General features: G+C 45.7%; 1 protein-coding gene across 2 annotated transcripts in view; it reads right to left on the reverse strand.

The window, feature by feature from the left end:
* Positions 1-7,999, reverse strand: part of CHST8 (carbohydrate sulfotransferase 8) — a 184,644-nt gene extending 176,645 nt beyond the window's left edge. For both annotated transcript variants that reach the window (XR_009278369.1, XM_058845936.1), the window contains exon 1: positions 7,899-7,999. The gene's annotated coding sequence lies outside the window, so the exon portion shown is untranslated. The remainder of the gene's footprint in view (positions 1-7,898) is intronic.
* Positions 8,000-23,162: the final 15,163 nt, after the last annotated feature.

Raw genomic sequence — 23,162 nt, forward strand, 5'->3', positions numbered from 1 at the left:
GTATCAGAAGAACACAGCACAGGTAAGTGTGATGTTTGATATTTATAGATACTATGCACTGGCTGCCATCAGGGCTGTAGCCCTCCTGTGTAAGGGACAGAATAGAAGAGCTTTGTGTGAGCTATAGACAAGCACTTGTTAGGTGCACATACAACATTTAGTGCTGTGAGGAGATACTGAGACCTGTTTGATACACAAAACAATATGGGCAGTGCTATTCCAAAGCATTAAACAATTAGAGTGTTTATGAGAAAAGGATTAATTAATTAAATCAAGGATCCAAAAGCAGCTTTAGATTCTAAATGTTGAAAAAAATAAAAAAAGAAAGAAATCGGTCATGTAAATTTTCAGTATCATAAAATCTCTGCACCTTGCTGTCACACCAGTAACTCCAAGACTGGTATTTAAAGATGTGAGATAATACTACTGCCAGTCTCAGTGGGAAGAGTGACATCTTGAAAGGAAATGCCCTCCCCCCAGTCTGCAAAGGAATACTGGCATTAAGTGCTGAAACAGCTGCCATCCTTCGTCTTGGCACTAAGTTAGGTGATAGCAAGCAGTGAAGAGATGCTGGAGAGTTTGGGGAGCACTGTGTGAAGGCAGACAGTTCAGTAATTTATTGGACAGCAGCTTCCTTGGGTGGATCACACAGCCATAACTAACTCAGATGTGAATTATTTTGCTAGTAAGTTATAAGTGACTCGTTAAAACATGGTCACGGGGCTTTGGTATTATGGGAAGAAACATTAAGAATGGGATCTGAATAATGGTTGAGAAGAAAAGGCTGAAAAGTAATAAATTAGCTTCTGTAGTTGGAGAGGGAGGTTTTTGGATGTGAATATGATAAAGTCTGCTTTCAGGGAAAGATGGAAAAAAGCATGTAAATATTTGTAAAATATCATAGGGATGGCAGGGAAGGAACTTTCCCTAGAACTGATGAATGTGGAAATCTGTGTTGGATGGAATAAGTTCTGGAATGAGGGATGGAAGGATTAAATAAGAGTTGGTCATGCTCTGCCTTACACCCAGAGCTGTGATAACCCCCAGATGACGAGGTTTCATCACTGCTGATTAGGATGGGATTCTCTCTTCTGTTGCTTGAGAAACCAGGCAAACACATTTCTGCTACAACAACGAGGCTTGCCCTTCTCTGAGCCTTTGGCATCTGCTCAGATGAAGAAAATAACTCCTTTTCTGAACTGCAACACAAAGGGGAGATTCATGGCATCATCCTGTGTGTGTGCCTGCAGACTCACGTGCTTTACTGACCAGGATGCCACTTGTACAATTTCTTTCTTTATTTCCTAGATCTTTTCACAAATGGATTTTGTGATTCCTGAGAAATGAGAAGTCTAAAGGTTCACAAAAAAACAATCTGTCTGCTTTTTGCCAATAAAAGAGCAACTTAGCTTTTACCCCTTTTTATGCACTAGTCTAACTTCTGATGCACTCTTTATATTTCTGATATATTTACTAATTCAGCTCATACTGATTTATATGCTTTAAGCAGATCAAGCAGCTCATGCAAAAAAAACCTGTTAAAGTATTTTAAATAATTATTTATGTAACATCTTCCATTAAAGGACTTAAAAGCAACACAAAAATTAATTGATCTTCTTTGAGCTAAGTAGTATCCCCATTTCAGGACATAAAAACGAAGGCATATTAAATCTACATATTCAAACGTAGGTGCCTGAAGTCAGACATCTAAATATACATGTCACCAACTAACTACTGCTGTGATTCTCCCAACTCTGAAGGGGATCTGGATTTGAGGACCACACTGAATAGAAGAAGAAACTAACCTCTCTCAAACTGTTTCTGTGCAGGCATTAAAGGAACCCAGATTTAAAGACCAGGATCTCTTGCAGCTTTGGCTAAATTAGCAACCGTAAAAAATAAAATAACTTTTATTTCTCTCCTAGCTTGAAGTGAATGTCAGATCACAGGCACTCAGGTTCAAAAAGCACTCAGAAAGTTTATGCAGCTGATCTGGCCACCTTTCCCAAGGCGAGTAATTAGTGCTCTCTCCAGGATTGCCATTTACTTAACATTTCCTGACTTTCTCCAGGTTGCTTGCTGTATGAATGGCAGTGGCAGATCAGGCCTCAGCAGATCTTAACGTGGCTGTGCTTCTCTGTGGCAGCACTGCAGGCAGCACCAGTCCCCTCCTGCATCTTCATCCCAAGCACAGCCACCAGCCCCCTCTCCCAGGACACTTGGCACTTTCAAGAGAGGGAGGCTTCATTCTGATGAAGACTGAAAGATCATTTATAGGTGCTCTGATGCACATTTCAAATTAAATATTTTAAGGGTGGTGAAATAATTGCCAGGTTTGCATATTTAATGGACCTTGAGCTATAAGCATTCCCCAAAAATGCCTAGTTAATACTGGTTTGACAGTGAATTTGCACAGTGCTGAGCTCTGATACATCAAATTAGCATTGATTTGCAAAATGTTACTGAACGATCTCTCAAAATTTGCCAGGTTCCCAAATCAGTGTAGGAGAAGAGGGTCTCTCACCCTGACTGCCTTCTTAAAAGTCCTTTCCAGCTCCTTACCAGGACTCCAAGAACATTCCTTTCAAATTTCTAAAATCCTTTAGAAATGATAATTCTTTTCAAACTTCGTATTTGCATCTTGTTCAAGAGTGATCAATTCCTCTTGGGGTCTTTGTTCACGGTGCCATTGAAAATCCTCTGGTGCTGGCTCAGGAGTGGAGCTGAGGCCAGTCGAGGTGCAGCTGGGCTGTGCACAGAGCGTTCCAGAATCTGGGATGCAGGTGCTACCCCTCGTGGATGGCTCCTAAGTTCCAGGTGGGGTTTAAAGGAACTGGCACTGCCCCATGAAGTTCCTCTGTGCCTTCACTCCTGGCAACTTCAACAGCTTCCCCTGTCCCTGCACAACATTAGCACAGCTGTGCTCAGCAGACTTGAGGTGCTGGAACATCCTCAATAAACAGAGGAAAGCTGCCAGGCTCTGCTCCCTGAAGGGCTGGAGGCTCTGCCTGTCAGCTCAGGGTGTTTTAACCCCCCTGGCACAGCTCTGCTCGTGCTGGGCACTGCCTGAGCCTGGCCACAGCCTGCCACCCATGGGAAGAGTCTGAAGGAGGCTGCCAGAGGAGGAGTTCTCCAGGGTGCCCTTGGCCTGCTTGGTATTAGCTCACTTTGCTCTATTAACTCATTTTGCTCTATGGTTTTTCAGTAGCTATGGTAGAAGTGTGTACCTTGAAACAAAAGTATTAAGATATAATGGTGACATTTTTCAACAGAATTTTTATCTTCATCTAAGCAGGGGTACAAGTGGTAGGGTAACGTTCCAGGATCTGTTAACAGACATTTCCTTGAAAGTGTGCTGTCACAGCTATTAAAACGTTTTACCAGCAAAAGTCATGCAACACCACCTGTGACAGAGGCTCGACACCGGTTTTGATCTCCTGAAAGAACAGAAAATGGGAACAGACTGATTGTTTAATGGTTGTTTTCTATTAGGGATGCACGCTGTGGTGTGGCTACTGTGAGGTGGCACATGCCAGCACCTAAAAATGGCACTGCCAGACCTGGAGGGTCATTCCCAGCTTGGCAGGTGTCCCCTCCTTGTTCCAGCTGTGTTCCCTGTCTGCTCTTCACCAGTGGGTCATGCTGTGAACATCAGCTCCTGCTGGTCCTGCTGCCACAGCTCCAAGGTTTCAGTGGTGGCACCGGGAGCGGAGCCTGTGCCTGCACAACAGCTCCCAACAGAGCGGCTGCTCCAGCTCTCTGCACTGCCATGGTTGTACCTCACAGAACCAGAGAACTCCAGGAAACAACTGTGGGATCTCCTTTGTGATTGTCCCCACCAGCTCCCACTCAGCATCAAAATCTGGAGGCTGCAGGGCTGCTCCTGTGGCTCAGCTGAAGCCAGAGACGAATGTTGGCTGCTGTGTGATGACTAAGTCTCACATGCTTATTGCTCCTATCAGTTAGAACCCTTAATCACTTTATGCTGTTTCATCCTATAACATGAATTCACTTCAAGCTGTGAAATTCACCATTTTTGCCATGACTAATTTGTGAAATCTGCCACCTTTCTTTGTGGTTCACGTTGTGCCCTAGTTAGGCATCATCTGTCTGATTAGGGAAGCCTGTGATTTGTTTCTTGCAGTTGAGCCAATACTATTTCACTCCCCTCCTTTCTTCTCTCTGCACTCAACTGCAATTTTGCTGTTGCCTGTGCTTTTGGGTGCATTGAGGCTGGAGTGGAGTGAAGGCCACTCCAGAGCCCTGGCTCTCCTCCTTACAGAACAGAGCTGGGCTCAGCCTGGGGCTTTTACCCTGCCTTTGCTTCAAGCTCCCTAGGTCTGTCATGTTTACCATCTTCCTAGATTTCTCCCAGCCTGGTTGCTGCAATATTTTGGAAATCATTTCCCACCTGCCTTGCCAGTGCCTTGTTTCACGATACATTCATCTGTTACTCTTTACATTGAATGTTGCTGGCATTACTAAATGCTATAAATATACCCAGTATACCATAAAAACAGACGAGCAGATGACTGGTCTTGCCTACAAGAAATACTATGAATTTTTCATTTTTTTCACATGCTCTGAGCAAAATCCAGAGGGTGCTTGAGGAACATCTCATAACTGAATCAGGTCCTAAATTCCTATTTTCTCACTAACTAGTTATTTCCTAAAAATATTTTCCCACACTCTTAATGCCCTAATTGTTCCTTGAAGACGTTGCCAGCTCATCCATCCTTTTTCACACCCTCTTAGAAACCCAGTGAAACATTACTTTAGTATTTCTGTTGCTGAAATACAGTGATAAATGGTCTTCTTTTAAAATCAGTGGGAACAGAATAATGGATGTGCTTATTGACTTGCTCTTGTCAAAATGGAGTCCTGCCATGAAGTTCAGAAGGATCACAAGATGCTCTGGATATTCATCGTGCTCCTCTTTTCTTGATGGTAAAGCTGATGAGTTTGGACTACACAGTTCCACAAGATAATGACAGAAAAGCAAAGGAAACCTTCCACCCTAGCTCTTATTTTTACCACAGCTTTCCTTTCCATCTCTCTTCCTATATTCTTTTTTTTACCAGTTTCACTCAAAGTTAATCACCTCCCTGCCTGAAAAACAGTCATGTGAATAAGATCAATAGCATGATTCCTCTTAACAGATAAACAAATGGACAAATCTCTGAGAATCCCTGGCTGTAATTAACCCTTTATCAAAATCCCAGAAGAGGAGGTTAAGGAACAGCCCAAGCTCATGTTCATGACTTTGTCCAGCTATCACAAAACCTAATGGGCCTGATCCTGTTTCTGCCCACAGAGTTGATAACATTTCTCTGAATGACCCTGAGAGCAGGACTGTGGCTGGTGCTCAGCATCCCATGCCCTTCTCTGTTTGCTGCATCCAGCCCAGCAATCTCACAGCCCTGCTGGCCCAAGCCACTTACTTACCCCCACTGCAGCCTAATCAGATGGCAATAAAAGCTTTTACTGTGCCATCCTGTTTGTGCTCAGCAGAAACATAAAAAGCATATTAGAAAATTGATTTTTGGCATTAATTGTGAGCAAAGAACATTATACTGAGTAGAGATAGAGTGTTTTTTTGCAGGCAGAAAAATTCTATTTTAGTCTTTTAAAAGTGACTGTGGAAGATGCTGAGCTAAGCCCCATGGACACTCTTTTCAAATACCATAAGGCAAAGAGTAGTTACTGAATCTCCTCAGTCTTATTAGCTTACATAAACATAAAAATTTGAATAATGTTTAAAAAGCTAAATTCTCCAGATAATCCATAATCAGTAAATGTTCATTACTGAGATGTAGCAAATATGCATGAGATTTCCCCGGTGGTGTTTTGGTTGCACGATCTAAAAGGTGTAGAAAAGCTTCTTCCATGTGGGGCTGGGCAAAAACTTCTATAGGTTCTTGAGGCCATTTGGCCACAGCGTGGACCTTCCTGGTCCCTTCAGGAAGGAGCAGGAGGAAATCAGAATTCACTGTCTTGTGCTACAGCTCTGGTGATTTATAAATAAATCATCCTCACAGGATGATTGATGTCTCCATATAAATAATTAAGTCTTGACCTTATGTTATGACACCTGCTAAATTTTTTGGCACTTGAAAGCAGCGCTCAGGAGAGATCCTTGACTCTGGATAAATGAAGGTGGGACTGGATTCAAGGGGGAGGGGGAGACAGGTTTTTGTTTACCCTCATTTTCTTCTGTTTGATTCCATCAGCTAATTGATGATGATTATTAATCTCTGTTGCCATCTACTCTATGGATTTAATTCCTGCCTGTGATTGCTGTTGGAAAGTTTGCTCCATTAGAAGCAGACTTTGATTGGATTTCCAGTAGCCAGAGTTCCCCAGATGTTCCTCAAATCATTGTGCTACCGAGTCCAGGCACCTTACCATTATTTTTGTTTGCTATTTACTTTGTTTGGTGGAGGAGCTCCAGTAGCCTGGGTTACACTGTCACTATGCTCAACCAGGCTAGGTAGCAGGTGTCAGCAAAAGTTTAATTTGGAAGCTCATGAATTCAAAAGAAGAGCTTAACAGTTATCCCCAACACAGGGAGCTGCTGTGGCCTGAGCCTGGAAAAGAGAAAATCCCAGGGACATGAAAGGAATTGATGAGACACCAGGCATCTGACAAAATAAAATCTTCTCGGGATAAACTGAGGATAGCTTTCTTGTCAAATAGTGAGCATCATTAACAAACAAAACAGATTTAGCAGCAGCATTTCCAATTTTCATTTCTGAGACCGGTCAGGTTTACTATTCACCCTCTCTCCCTGGTACTGTAGATACAGCCTATTGTCTTAATAGCTGCAACTTTTAAATCTTGCAATAAAATGCAAGAATTTCAGGGTAGGGGTCTAACATTAAAAAAAGGGCATCTTTGAGTTTTTTAAAACATGTTAATCTACATGCAACATAAGACAGATACAGACAGAAAGCAATATTATAACACAATTGCAATAAGAGGTTTTCCTAACCTCTGAAAAATCTTAAAAAACTAATGACACAGCTACGAGCGTGTATCACATCATCCCTGGCTACTACAGCCAGCAGCCGGGAATGCCAGCCATCAGCAGGGGCTGTCCGGCTGTCCATCCCCAGCACCCCGGGGCTAATGTATCGTACAAATCATTGCTGGATGTTCGCCGTGCTTTGGACAGACCCGTTCGGGAGGGCTGAGGTGTAAAGGGGCATTGCAAGGTCCGTGTGGCCGAGCAGGGGAATCGGGATGTGCTGAAAAGCACTCCTGAGGGAGAGCAGCGCCCAAAGAAACCCCCTGTTGTCTAAAGATAACTCCAGAAATTAAAAAGTGCCTCCGTGTCCCTTCATACCGCTCCTGTTGGCATGGGCTGAACTCCGTGTGAACCGGCTTTCCAGTCTAGGGCGATGCCTGCATTTCCCAACTACTTTGCCTTGGATCCCGTTATTTTCCTTGCAGAAACCCACGCCGGACCCGGACCCACGGGCGTTCAGCCGTGGCAGCCGCGGGCTCGGCGCTCACCCGCCGGTGGCTCCGGTGCCCGGGCTGGGCTGGGCTGGGCTGGGCTGGGGAGGAGGGGACGCGCCGCAACCCCGGCTGACCCGCACCGCACCCGGCCCCGAGCGCGGCCGCTGCCCCTCCGGCCCCCAATTACCGGCGCCGCTAATTACCGGGAGACCGCTATTAGACTATTACCGCTAATAGCCGGGAGAGCGGCCCTGAGGACAGGGGGTCGCGCCGCCGGGGATGAGGAGGGGACACGGGACGAGGGGCCCCGGCGCGGCCCCGCCGCAAGTTCGGTCACTTTCCCGAAGTGGTGCGGGGAAAAGTTGGGGAGCGGCCGGGGGATGCGGGGATCCGGGCGGGGATCCCGGGCCCGGGGACGGGGGGGTCTCGGCACTGACCTGAGCCGCGGCCGCGCCGCCTCCCGCGCTCGCTCAGCGCATCCTCCGCGCCGCTCCCGCCGCCGCCCTGCGCGCCGCAGCCGCGGCTCCGCGCTCCTCGCCGGGGAGGAGAGAGTGAAGCGGGACAGCCCGCCCGGAGACGGGAGACGGGAGGCCGCCGCCCCCCTCCCCGCCTCCCGCCCCGCCGGCCCCGGCCCCGCTGGCGGCCGCCGCCCGGCGCGCACCTCCGGGAGCAGGTGCGGCCTCCGGCGGGGAGCGCTCCCGCTCCTGCCGCGCCCCCGGCGCATCTTCCTCGCCGCCGAGCGGGCGGGGCCGGCCGGGGCCGCCGCCTTTCCAGGGGTGCTCTCGCCTCGCAAGTTTGACACGTTCCGGCGGCGCCGGGCGCTCTCCGCCGCCGGATCGCGCATTGTCTGCAGGGCAGGTCCGAGCGGAGCGGGGCGCTGCGGGCCCGGCCTGTGACCGCCCTGCGCGCTCCCGCATCCCGCATCCTGCATCCCGCATCCCGCACCCCGCACCCCGCATCCCGCATCCCCCATCCCGCATCCCTCACCCCGCATCCCTCATCCCGCACCCCGCATCCCTCATCCCGCATCCCGCATCCCGCATCCCCCATCCCTCACCCCGCATCCCCCATCCCGCATCCCGCATCCCTCACCCCGCATCCCCCATCCCGCATCCCCCATCCCGCACCCCGCATCCCGCACCCCGCATCCTGCATCCCGCATCCCTCATCCCCCATCCCTCACCCCGCATCCCCCATCCCGCATCCCGCATCCCTCACCCCGCATCCCTCATCCCGCATCCCCCATCCCTCATCCCGCATCCCCCATCCCTCATCCCGCATCCCCCATCCCGCATCCCGCATCCCGCATCCCTCATCCCGCATCCCTCATCCCGCACCCCGCATCCCTCATCCCGCATCCCGCATCCCTCATCCCGCATCCCCCATCCCGCATCCCGCATCCCGCACCCCGCACCCCGCATCCCGAGCCGCGGCCCCCGGGCTCCCGGAGGATATCGCACCCCCGAGGGGCGCGATGCGGGCACGGAGGAAAGGTCCCGGGCAGCGCGGGGGAGTCTCTGCGCCTCTGCTGCCGGGTGTCGTCTGGGAGCAGCGGAGAAGGGAGGCTCCTCCGTATCCTCCGTGTGGATACGAGCATCCTGCCGGGCGTCTCCTCCGGCCTGCAATTTGGAGGATATATATGTGAGGATATATATGTGTTTTGAGATTGGTTGGGAAGATCTGTGGCCCGCACCTGCTCCCAAAAGAAGGTTGTGAACACACACCTCAAGGGCAGACGCAAAAGTAATTGGAAGAGAATTGAAGTGACGGTATCCTCGAGCAATAAACCGGAGCAGACACGCTCTAGCCAGGGCACGGTGGGCACCAAGGTGCCTTATCTTGAGCCTGGGTATGGACTGTGGAATAACAGCACAGAAGGGGCCTCTTGCACTCTCTGCTGGCTGTTGCCCACCCTAAAATGCTTTTCCCACATAACAGCACAGCAAAATAAAGGGTCTCGTAGGAGCAAGCCCGGGGTACGGCTGTAATCCCCAAGAATGGCCTCGCTGGCGTGCCCGGCTATTGCCAGGGTCATGAGGTGGCTGATTCATTCCTAGATGGAGTGATGCCCCCAGAGGCTGGCAGCGAGGGATGTGCTGTGCTCCACACCCCAATTCGGGGTGTGCACCCCAGGAGCTGCCCTTGCTGCCAGGGAGCCGCGGAGCTGAGCTTTGGCAGCCCGGGGACAGTGGGACAATGCTGCTGGAGTGGCTCCCACCCACCTTAACCTGACACTGTGAAATGTGTGCCAGGATGGATCCTGTCTACAGACCTCAGAATAATTTCAGGTGTGTCTTATAAATAAACTATGACATTTATCCTGTGACTAGATTAGCAGGAATACATTATACTTCGTCTGCTCCCTAGAAATCAATTGTTCTAAGTAGGTGTTATTTATTAAAGCACTGATTAGGGACCCAAGTCTGTAAATCCTTAAGCAGGCCAGCTCATTGCTGATAGGATGGAATATTTAAATGAAAGTTTTGAGATCAGACTTTATGTAATTCTACTGTCATCAGAAAAGAAGGTGCATGTGACAGCTTTCCAGGGAAAGATGCATTCATGCCACTTGGAGCTCAAAGGAAGAATAACAAGTGAAAAGTGCAGTCACTGCTTTACCTGAGCACCTTCTGTCCTGCTCTCTGAGGTGCAGGGTGCAAAAGCTGTCACAGCAAAAGAATTAAGTCTATAACTGGGTAAAGTGAGTTGCATACTATAAATGGAAAACACGGCTCGATGTCTGTTGCTAAGGCAGGTGACCTGGGAGAAAGTGTCCTCCAAGGGCCATCTCCTGGCATCAGGAACCCTTCCTGCTACAGCTCTGGTGGGTGCTTTGGTGAGCAGAATGGGGCTCTGGACTCTTTATTCAGGTTGTGTCATGAAAAATGCTTTAAATGGATGACCTTGAAAGCAAAGCCCAAACAAGAGTCCTGGCACTGGGTCCATTGACAGCGAGTTCTCTGCCCTGCTGCCTGCAGGACTCACAATTATGTTTTTCTCTGATTTTGACTCCATTACTTACAAAAAAATCATGTGAATCTGAAAAATACGGTATCTTAAACCAACAATTTCTGGGGGTTATTTTTGTGTTGGGAGGATTGATTTTTATTTTTTTCCTTTTCTGTCTCCAGTGGAACAGAAGGCAATGTGAATCCCTTTTGTTTACTTCTTTGTTCCTGCTCCTGACTGCTTATTAGCAGATATGTGTGTGGCTCTGCTGTAGTCTGGGGCTGGTTAGTGGTTATTACAAAGTTAGGAGGAAGAGCAGCAGTCACAAAGCCTTGGTTTTGAGAGGGTAGAATGAACAAAAAGGACAGAGATAACAAAAAAAAGAAAATATTTATTTAGGAAAAGGGTATACTTGGTAAATGTGTATGCTAGAACAAGAAAAGATTTTTATTCTGCTATTTCTAGGAAATTAGATTTCCAATTATTTGGATATTAAAACATGTTAAAGCAAAGGCAATACTTATTGAAGGAAATCTGTTTTATTAGTTGCACGGACTCAGACACTCAGGGTGCAAAGAAACACCCAAGCATATAATCTAGTATTGTGATCTAGTGATGCTAGTACTGTGCTTATAATCAGGATTTCTGATTATCATGCATTGCACACAGTCACTTAGAGTCCTCCATAAAATCCAGTTTCTTTTAAGACCGGAAGGAATTGTTTACCTTTCCTTAGTCATCAGCAAATGCAACTTATATTTTCAAAATATTTGCTACAGAAAAATGGAGAACATTTTTGGGGTGAGTGGAATTAATTGTAAAATTGTTGCTGGTGCCTGGATACATGTAAAATGTTTCTGGTGGAAATTATTTGTCTTGGTGATTTGGAGCCAGATATTTATAGCAATACTGTTTAAATGCTTTAGGAAAAAAGATCATTTCTCCCATCCTGCCAATTATTGGGGAAAAAAAGCTCAATTTTTTTTATACTATATATAGGAAAGCTTATCTTATACTGAGTCTTTATTAATCTCTTGGAAAATAACACAGAGGAAAATGAAGAGAACATATGGTGTCTTCTATCAGTCAGTCATCATTACTGCTTCTTCACACTATGTCATCACCCCACAAATAGCAAATGAGTGTGAATTTCTCCCTGCTGAAAGAGAAAAGGAAAAACTGGTTAGTACAGCCAAGTAGGAAAAAAAAAATATTACAATAGCATCCACTGGAACATTATATAAAATATTAATGACAATGAGAATGCAGAGGGAAAACCCTCTAAACTGTCAAACAATAGTAGCAAACCTGAAAATGTTGAGCTGAAGCAGATCTCATGAATTTCTCTTGATTTGATAACCAAGCTTGAAATATTGATGGGACACAGTCTCTCTTGCCCATTCTTTATGAATGATTCTGTGCTGTTTGAGGTGCTCAAACAGACAGAACTCAAATAAGAACAGCGAGGAATGTAATGTAATAGTTTGTCTCTGGGGCATCCATAAAATCTTGAATTTCCTTTTTAAGCAGACATCTAGGAAAAATATAATTTTATTTAATTCCCAGTATGAAGCATACTTTAGTGTACTTTAGTATAAAGTTATACTTTATACTATATATAGTATAAAGTTATACTTCAGTATAAAGGTTGCAATTGGAATGCACATCTGCAAAGCCCCTCTGCCACTCTTGGTCTCCTGCAAAGAAATGTGTGACAAAGCAGCCTTGGAAATAGCTGCCACAGGAACTTAATAAACCCCAACTTTGTAAGGGATATTTCCAGACCACCCTTCTCGAGAAGCACCAAAAGCAGCTGGGGTTTATGGGGAAAAATAAGTATATATACATATTATATATATGTGTGTGTGTGTAGTGCAACAGAGCAGCAAATTTAGAGCTTCATTGGAATGTCAAAAGCAGATCTGGGCCATGTTATCACCCAGACCTCTTCATTCCCTTTGGATCCTTCCCTGGAAAAGCAGCTCATAACAGGAGCTAATGCAGCTGGAATTGAGCCCCATATATAAACTACACGGGGAGCAAGCTCATCTGCAAGCTCCACTCATTTTGATGCCCAGCTGAAATAAAGGTGTACAAGGTGCTTGGTAAAACCCTGCTTCAAACCATGCAGACTCTTGGGCTGGAGTTAAATTTCCTCTCTGGTCAGTTCCAGGATCTGATTATGTTACTGATGCTGCTTTAGAATCACCAGATCTGAGTGGGGGAACAGAGCTTTTCTCTGAAGACCATTTTTTGAGAATTGCTTACACACAACGAGCCAGTCAGGGTGGGCTGGGCAGGCTGGACAGTGCCAGAGAGGGGAAAGCACAGTGCTAGGACAGGAGAAAGTGGAATAATAGTGCATCTGGGAGTTAACCAAAATAAAGAAAATGTTAAATAATTCCATGCACTCTGCCCCTGGAACAATGCTTCTGCATAGGTAGTGTCTGGAAGGTTTCTATGGAGAGGCAGTGTCTTTTTCAGACCAAGAAATATCTGTGGGACAAATTGTAGGGTACACAAACCATTCTTTGGGAACAAAATAAAAATCTCTGGAAAAATTATAGAAACCTCAGAAGACAGAACTGGAAGAGAAGTATTAGATCATATGGTTCCTTGTTGGTAGAAGCAGTAATAAATTGCCCTCTGGAGATAGAGAACATCAGTTATTTCATAAAATATAGCCAAAGGGCCCAGAAGGAACAATATGGTTTAGACAGGAAAGCCTGAGAAGCATTTGATTTAGTCTAAAGTGAGAACAGCCAGACCTGGCAGACACAGAATCCAAAAATGGCTCTCAAAACTACTCTTTGGAAACTCCATCAATAACTTAGAGTAACTGGGAGCTGGAGCTGCTGTGCTCCTTACGCTGAGTAGGTGCAGGAAGGGATTATTTCCTCAGGACGTACAAAGCTGTGTGTTGAAATACTCCCCAGAACAACATACAAGGGTGCAGGGGTTTGGAGTATTTTACTGCTCCTGGTTTTTGTCCATGATGGAAAAATGGTGGCTAAGATGAGTAATGATGGCTCTTTCAAACCAAACCTGAAGGTAATGCTGTTCTCTAAGGACTAACTTGTGGCAGTTGTTGTGCTGTTCTAAGTTTGGGTCTTCAGGGGGTGTATTCAAATCTTATCCATGCTGGCATTTGGGGTTTGGGGCTCTTTTGGCTTCATTGTCCTCGATGGATTTGCTTTGTCATTTCCTGAGACAGTAAAGCTCAGGACAGAATTTGTGTGCACCTCGTCTGCAGCTCCTTATCTGTGTCTGGGCAAGAAGCAAAGCCATGATCTATCAATATAGTGATGGACTTTGCTGTGCAGCTGTTGTGATGGTGCTGAGCATCTTTTTCCAAGTGGATGTGTGGAATAAATCACACTGGAAAGATGAATTGGAGAAAAATATGCTCAGTGTTGGCCAGCAGAAGTGATCCTAGTGGGATCATTCCATCACTGAAAGAATGTGTCACAGCTCTTTCATAGGTGGCATAAACAAGTTCCTTTTTAGGCTGCTGGGAACAGGGGCAGATCTCCTGACTCTTGCATTCCCTCTTCTCAGTTTGATGTGTTGTAAGTTGGAGGTATGAGTCAGCAGAGAGGGAGCACTGTGCAGGCATGTAAACCTGCTCCTGAGCCACAGTTCTGAGCACCAACCAAAGGAAAATAGCTACAAAGTGAGGCTCTTCCCAGCCTCATGTTAGGCCTGGCTCCTGACCCCTGATCATAGATCTTCTCTCTCTTCAGCATCTCCTGCCTTCTGCTTCTTTATCCCTGGAGTGCCCCTGTGCATCATCCATCCCACCCACCTGCTGCCAAAACAAACCTGTCTTTGACCAGAGCTTCCTGCACCTCTCTTTCCCTTTGCTGCCTCTATCTTTTCCCTCTCACATTACTATTAACACTTCAACTCTTTTTTAACATACAGTGTAAAGAATTGATTTTATGTGTGGTTGGTGCAGAGGGAGCTGAGCCTGTGAACGAAACCAGTGTTTCTTTTTCTTCATTCTCCCTCAGTTTTGCATCTGTAGTGCTGTTTTCAATAAACAATTAAAATAAGTACAAGTATTGTGGTCAGCTGGGATTTCATCTAGTCTGCTTGCTTGAATACCTCCCCTGTGAAATGGGAATGCCAAACTGGAGCTGCTCTGTGATCCATGGTTTCATTATGTGCCACCACTCCTTGTATCTCCTGCACTTCCACTGTTTGAAATGCTGAGAGGAGCAAACCAGGGGCAAAGGGGAAGCCGTAGATTTAGGCCTGGCTTTGCATGACCTCATGAGCTGGGTTTTGTTTGCAGACCCACGAGTGCTTGAGATTCAGGTCATTCCTCTGAATCCCCCTGCAGTGGTAGGCGTGTGTGAATGCATCACAGAGGAGAGATAAATGACTCACACTATGATCCATCTTTATTTCAAATAGTCCTCTGCAAAAGTGAGAGGGTGGCTGTTGTGTTGCAAAACCACGTTGGTTTCATTTTTATTTTGCCAAGCCTGGTGTGGTTTGGAAAGAGGTACTTTGTATCTTTATCTATCTATCTATCTATCTGTCTATCTATCTATCTCTCTATTATCTATCTATTTATCTATTTATCTATTTATCTATCTCTCTATTATCTATCTATTATCTATTTATCTATCTATCATCTATCTATCAATCTATCTATCTATCTATCTATCTATCTATCTATCTATCTATCTATCTATCTATCTATCTATCCGTCCATCTATCTGTCTCCCTGAGGGTGAGAGCAGCACAGATCTGTGATTTTCAGTTTGGCCAGCTTCTCAGAGGAAAGCTATCAGATCAGTTCAGAAGAAAAAAAAAAAAAGTAAACTACCTTTGTCCTGTAGATTTGCCCCTTTTGTTTTCATTTCTGAGCAGGCATTGTCATCTTGTCTCATTAGAGGTAACACAAGCTGAAGGGTAAGAAGGGAAAAATCCCAGCTATTGACATATGTGATGCAAACCAGCTCTTATTTCCTTTGTAAATCAGGAGCTGTGGGAAACTGTAGCAGATGTCTTGGCAACTGGGGAATCTGCTGTTGTCCTTTAACAGGCAGCTGCTGCCTAGGTGAACTGGTTTTCCTTAGAGCTAGAGCTGTGATGCTTCCAGAGTCAGGCTTTCAGTCTTCCCAGAATTTTGAATCACAGAGCATCTCCAAGGTCACTTCCTGGAATACCTTTGGATTTGCATCACTTTGGGCCATCTGGACTAGATGAGCAAAGTGATGTCAGTGAACTCCTTTGTGAACAGCTATCTATATGGCAAAGGGAAGAATGCTGTGAGCAGGGGAGGCAAAAATCTCAGGGCAGACTCAGGATTTCAGGTTTATTTTGAACTAAGCAATGTAACCTTTCAAATTCACAAAGCACTGTCAGCTCTTGTAATCCTTTATTAGTCTGCTTGGTTTTCATTTCTGTTTGTACTTTTACTATCAAGAGAAAACCAGATTTTGGCATCCTTTAGTCTGAACATTGTCAACTGTCATTGTAGGAATAAGGCAAGTAAGAATTCCTTATGTAAGCAAGATTTAATTGACTGGGCACTTAGGGAGAAGAAAAAAGGAGTAAAAAGGAAAAGGATTAGCTGTAGTTTGATTCAAGCACCCTGTCCATTCTGGAAATAAAGGAAAGGAGAACATAAGCTGTTACATTTGTGTGATTGCACTAAAATAGCAGCTTGTGTTTACATTTTAACTTTCCATTCCGAGGCTGAGTAGCTGGAAGCACAGATTTGGGATGTGGTGGGTACCTGTTTGGTGGGCTCTGCTACAGTGCTCCAAACAGCCAACACACAAATATTATCCTTTTGATATCAGTGCCAGCTTCTGAGGCCAAGACTTATGACAATGGGGATTTCATAGTGACCCTGCAAGTGCCATAAAATGAGAATATGCAGGGAAAAAAAGGACACAAATAATGTTTGCTCTGTCTCTCTCAAACTGATTTTCCTTGTACAGTTCAAGTGGTCAGTGTGCTGTGTTAATTCCACACTACAGTGAAATCCTCTCTTGTATCATCTAGGGCCAGGCTCTGCCCCCAGGTCCATTCTGAGGGGTTTCTTTGTATGTCAAGTGTCCTGTGAGGCTCCAAGTGTGATATGGTGAAGCACAAAGCAATATTTATAGTGTGTCAGACCTGAAGCAGCAGTTGCAATGTAAATGCTCTCACTCTTGTTTCTGATCCCTTATGTAGGTGATTCCCTGGATGGCTTCCCCAAATACTGGCAGCAAAACCACAGCCATATGCTGGAGGTGCCAATGGCCTTTCCTTTTTAATAATTCTTATTTTAGTTACAAAGCTGTTCTCAGGATTGAAGGAAATATCCTCCTTCCCCTCCCCTCTCCCTAGGTTTTTGGAGAGATCGACTGAAGACCTGACTTTTGGCTGTCACTTTGCAAATCAAGCTGTTTTCCAATCTACACTATGTTATTTTCCCTTCTGTACCTTAAAAAGAATTGATGGAGATCCCTGACGTGAATTCAGTGATGACATGGGAACCTTTTCTCATTAAGCAAGCCAGTTTGCCCTGGAACCTCGCTGTTCCTGCAGCTCTCAGAATACAGTAAACTTTTTGTTTAATCCCACAGAGTCCTTGAAGGTTATTTCATTACAGACTAGAATAACTCCTAATGGAAACTAGGTAATAGACATACCGAGAACTAGCAAACAGGAGATTTTGTGTCAAAGGAGAATTCAATTTTAATTAATCTTTTCAGAATAACTCAATTGAGTCTTCAGGAGGAACCTATTTCTGCTTTTCCCTACAGTTTCCTACACTGATTCTGCATATTTTAAATCTGTAACTCAGTACTTCAAGAGTATAGCTAAATAAAAAGCTAAAGATACATATTAGACCACAACCTGGGAAATTTGCTTGTATACAAGGATCTTTTTCTGTTAACAGGAGTAATGTGTTTTGGTGAGAACAGAAAGATCTTTATGGTTTTCCCATGTCTCATTCCCTCCTTCCCCCCACAGTGTGTGCAGGTGTCTCCATGTGCATCTGTGTAAATATTCTGTTGTTTTTCATTGACAAGAAGGCTCACCTTTTCTGAATCTCAATTTGAACATGAGCGTTTCTCTGTTACTTCCTCTGCATCCCTTTAGCAGTGCAAGAAGGAGCCCTGTGCCAGCAGGACAGGTGCAGTACTTGTGTGTTTGGTCTCTGCCTGTATCTATAACCTCTAGAGCCAGAAGTCATTATTCACACAGGAGTGTCAGCCAGTTTAGAAATGATTCTCTTCAAAAAGGAAAGAAAATACATAGAGTGTATAAATGTGTAGCATTATCTCCTGATAATAATCTAGCTAGTTCTCTCCTGACCTCTGAACAACTAATTTCTCAGTTTAGATTTTCATTTTGTTTAGGGCTAAAAAAAAAGGATTTCTTGGCATCACTCTGATTTAATTGCTTTCAGTTAAAGCACTTTTATTTCTCAGGTGATATTGCATTGGCCATGAAGGGAACACATCACCCAGATGTGCTCTGTGCCCATCCAGATGGGGAGGGCCTGTCTGAAAAGGATGTGCTCAGAAGTTAGGTTGGGATTCACTTTCTATAAGTGTAAAAAGTAAACAAAATCCTGCCATCCCAGAGCAGCAGTTATTTCCTGACACCCATTTTATGCAGAAGTGGCAGAGGGTTTTCCACAGAGCTGTTGGCCAGGTGTGTGCAGGGAGGCCCCACGTCCATGGGGCGATGCACAGCTCTGAGCACAGAACGAGCTCCTCTCCCTCTCCCTCTGTGATCTGTGCTGGAGCCTGTAATAGAAAATAAATTAATGTACTCATTTTAATCTTAGGCAAGGCAGAGTGACATTTATGGTTTATCTGGCAGAGCAGGGTGTCCATATCACCCCTGGCAGAGTGGGGAACACGCTGGTGAGCACAGGCTGCTCTGCAGGGCAGGGGATGCAAGGTGTGCAGTGCAGCTATTGAAGTGAGAGCACTGAGTGCTGCAAACCAGCCTTTAAATGCCCAATTTATTTCTCATTTAAATCTCCCCTTAGCTTTATTTAACATTGTTTTGATAATGGGAGGCATTTGGCTCTGGGAATTTAGCACGGGGAGATGAGAACACTCAGGAGTTTGATTTGCTGCTTCTGTAAGTATATATATATATATATATAAGTATATATAGTATTGCTCTTGTTGTACAGTGAATTCAGAGACACTGCTTCCCCTCAGCACAGTGGGTAATACATCTAGCCAGAAAGCATCACCAGAATGGGGCAGGGAGGAAAAAAGAGAAGCAAAGAATTGAAGGGAAGAGGGTAAAAAGAAAAATGGATCAATAAAAAAAAATGGGGGGAAATAGTAAAGGGGGATAAGGGTGGTAAACAGAAACTAAGGGATAGGGCATATGTTAGAAAAAGGACAGGGAAATGTGAAGTGGCTTGAGGATGCTGGGAAATCTCATCCTTTCAAAAAATGAGACTCTGGGAACCAGAGCTTGATGTTAGAGCATTCCCTCTCAGGCTGAGCAATGGCAGGAGTGAGAAGAAAAGCCTGAAAGGAAACTGAGGAGAAGAAAGAGAGAGTGCTTTTGAAAGTGGGTGCCATTGGTAACAAGAAGGGAGGTGGTGCTGCTCTCTCCTGGGGTGCAGAGATGCTGATTGTCCTGCTGGGCGTTGTGAGGGGTACAAATGCACAGCTGGACCTACCATGAGAACTCCTCGTGTGCCAAGACACACATTAGAAGAACCTGACAGTATTGTACCTAAGGGATATTTATTTGACATGCTGTAGAAACTTGCTTTTCAGTCAGGGAAGAGGTGAGGCCGAGATAATAGTCTAATTTATAAAAGAAAGTATCATTTTCTCGGCATTTTTAACAAAGGAAGCAGAGAGGAAGGCCCATGTGCCCACTGAGCCAGCAAACAGTCTGACCCAGCAGCTATTAGTGTTTATTTTGGGCACTCCTGAAATGTCTGCTCCAAGGCACAAGTCTGCAGAGCAGGGGCTGCCTGGCAAAGGCTGGCACCGAGACACAGAATCCTGCAGGAGCTGGCCCAGGGATGTGGCTGGGAAGAGGCTCCCTGCAGTCCCTGCCCAGGCAGGGAATACCCCTGAGCAGGATCCACACATCCCCAGAGCCATGCAGGGGACAGATAACGGGGACAGAACTGGGGACAGCTCACAGGAGAGACAAGGATGGGCTCTGGTGCAGAGCAAACGCCCGGGGTTGTCTTTTTTAACCCCCAAAGAGCTGCATCTCTGGAAAACAAAGATCCACAAAGGCTGGGATTCTGTGTTCAGGTGCTTTAATTCCTGTGGGAATACTTGGATTGAGGAAAACTCAGTAAAAAGATAAAAACTTGGCAATATCCCTGAATGATTCTCAAGAAATGTGCTTAGGAAATTAGATAAATTATAGGGAACCCAAAGGAAGACCACAGCAGTGTTCAGAGCACTCCATGATGGCTGCAAATAGGATCCATCTTTTTCTTAAATCAAAGTGATAGAGAAATATTAGGAAAATCTGTATATATTTGATGCCATTGTTTGGTATGGCTGGCATCTCATCTGCTACCTGTTAAGGAGCAATGTTTAGTTACAGCTTCCTATTTACTGCCATCCTTTTCCATTTGAGCATGTGTAATTTAAAATCATTTGAAAAACTAGCAGACTGAAACAAACTGTCTGAAGCACACAAGGTTATTTCCTTAGAATTTGGGGTTTAATGGTATGCAGAAGGAGGCTTGCTTAATTTCCTTCAGGTAGTCTGATTTTGCATGGTTTCTTTGAGTCCACTTTCATAGGAAATTGTCTTGGGAAGGTAAAAGGAATCACAGTTCCCAGGAGGAGAGGGACAAGTCCCCATCTGCCAGCCACAGGGACAGGGGTGGCACCAGCACTGCATTTGGCCCTGTTTGTGAAGGAACATTCCTGGAGATGCCGTGGGTACTGAGCAGAGATAAAATGAAGAACCATGTTAGTCCTGTAATTTTTTGCAGAATAAAGAGGTTTCCCCTCCCCTCCACCCCCATCTCACAAGCATTTGGCTTAAAATGTGCTCTGACTCACTAGCCAGGTGGCTGGTAGGAAGTACAGAGCTGATGTCTCTGCCAGGGAGGGAGGCCAGAGCTGCTCAAAGCCTTTTCTGTGGGTGCACAGAGCCTGGTGCTGATGCTCTGGGATCTTCCCTTTCTGTGCCACAGACTTTGCCTGGTGTGCCATGACTACTTTAAAAACCACTGGGTTTTTCAATCTGTTTTCTTATGTTTCTTCTTGGAGTGTGAAGCACCAGCCTCATGCCTTGGGTTCCTGATGAAGCTGTGAACTGTGACAATTAAACCAAATTCCTGATTGGTGCAAAATACCCCTTTCTCTCCATCTGATGCAGGGCTTAGCAGCACACAGCTGTCCCAGGTGACTTTGTGAGAGGATGAGCAATCTCCTAATCCACTTTCCATCAGCATCCTGCTCTGCAGCTGTGTTGGTCATAAGCTGAAAGGCATCTGAATGTCACTGGTAGAGGTAATGTGTCAGGTGCAATCATCTGTACAGCCTTTGGCAAGTGCAGTGGTAGGATCAGAGGTCTAAAGCTCTGGTAAACAGGACATAGCAAAGATAAATGGCCTTAAATAAAATGCTCTAACTCAGAGTTTGTGGATGGGCTCATCCTCATCCTTACTTCAGGATTAGGTTTTCTCCTGCTCCCTTTATTCCTTTGTTTTTCAGCTGGCTTTGCTATGGGTTTTCAGGAACATTATTTCTGTTTAGGGGGTATGAAATAAGTAATTAAAATCCTTAGTTGTGTAATTTGCCTTGTATTGCCAGCCTGACAGGCTCCCCACTGAAGGCACTGTTGGCTCTCCAGTGCAGATGCAGCTGGCAGGGACGGGGCTCCTGGGTGGCAACCTAAAGCTGCTAATGCCTTAAACTTAACTCAAAACTTTGGATTAACTCTTCTGAAAGTTGAATTTGCTCTTCAGACTTCTCTGAAGCTGGACCTCCCTGAAGGACCCAGTAGTCCCAAGGGTTCCATTACCCCGTGGGGCTGTAAGAGGCACAGATCATTTCATCCCAGGATTTGGTGTGTGCCTTCCCCAAAGGCTCTGACCCCACAGGCAGCTGGAGGAGCTGTGCAGAACATGCACTGTGGAACTGCAATAAGTTACAGGAAAGGAGGAAATAGGAAGAGAGATTTTATTTTTGTTGGCTTTTACTTTTGATAGCCTTCAGAATAACAGAAGTTATTTTTCTCAAGCTGTCAAGGAAAAAAAAAAATATTGTGTTGAAGCAGAGGCTGAGCTTAAGGCAACTCGGGTGGAGCAGGAGCTTTCAGCAGTTCCCCACGTGCAAACACCTCCTGGGGCTCTTGGTTCTGCCTGCCCTCTGCTCCAGCCAGGTTTTGTCCAGGAGCTGCACTGGGACAGGCACATCAGGAGCTGTTGGGAAGAAATCTTGGAAGAGGAACCTGGGCAAAGCTCCATCACCAGGTAGCTGGGAGCAGAACATGAGTGTTTCTCCTCTCATGCCTCTGTTCAAGGAACAGCAGGGAGGCACCAAAAGCTGTGAAGTCACTGCTGAGCAGCGTGTTCTGCACTTCTGCAGCAGCCAACAAATACTGGATAAAGTGCAGCTGAGGTTGGGCCTCCAGGGATTAATTCCACTGTGGGAACAGAGAGACCCAAAGCTTCTGCCATATTAGCAAAAGGAAAAAAAGTGATGTGAGCACAGATACTTGCATGATCTGGTATTTTGGAAAGTGCAAAGGATCTGTAAACCTGCCAAGGAAAAGGGTTAAGCTCGGTTTTGCATCTTTCTTTCAGGGAAGGAGGCAGCGTGCGTGGAAGCACACTTCAGATGGAAATGGCATCACTGCTACTTGGCAGTGCTGATCTTGTCCCTGCAATGCACTGCAGGCAGAGCCAGGCACAGCCAGGCAGAGCCTCCTGCCAGGATGGCAAAGCCCTGGTTTTGTGCAGCCCTGTGTGTGAGGGATGGAGAGCAGGGTGCCCTGAGCTGGCAGGGCAGGGCTGGGCCCTGGGGCACAGCAGCTCCACCCTGACCATGGGCCTGGCTGTAGGCAGATGCTGTCTGTCTGTGAAATATCTGAATTGAGTGCAGTGTGAACAAGTGGCATGTTAGCAGCCCATGGTGGATCTCAGGGGAAGGTACAGCTGTGGAGCTAGCACAGCAGGGGGACAGGGACGCGCTGGAACTGCTGTGGCTGGTTACAATGTGCTTTGCTGGAACCTCAGGGGTTTATTAGAAGCTGCTCTGTTTCACATTTTGTCTACCCATATCTATATTTTGTTAAAAAAAGTGACATGTGAAATGTGGATTTGGATACTTCAAAACTGCCTAGTCCCAAAAGCATTGACTGAGATGTGAATGCCTGAATTTCATCACTCCTAGGACACCTTCCTGAGCACAGACACTGAAGAAAGTTAAACACAAAGAAGAAATCATTTTTTACTTCAGCTTCTGCCAAATGATGGATATTTAACAATGCATGTGTCTAAACAGGCATCAATATTTTTCTAGCCATGTTTTATAGCTATTATTCTGGAGACTGAGCATAGTCTGAAGGACAGGTATATCAAAACTCCTGGGTAAAAAACAGAAGAAAATTGGCAGTTTGAAATAATTCTATGAGTGTCTGCCCATTCCTCTGTCCATTTCCCCACCTGTACCCTTGTCCATCCATGGCCTGGCCAGCCAGAGGGGAGCAGCATCTTGGCTGGCAAAGGAAGAAGCACCTTCCTTGGTGCTAGAAGACTGAATCTTAGTGCTCTGCTT

Source organism: Poecile atricapillus, chromosome 10 (genome assembly GCF_030490865.1).
Source record: "Poecile atricapillus isolate bPoeAtr1 chromosome 10, bPoeAtr1.hap1, whole genome shotgun sequence".
Taxonomy (NCBI): domain Eukaryota; kingdom Metazoa; phylum Chordata; class Aves; order Passeriformes; family Paridae; genus Poecile; species Poecile atricapillus.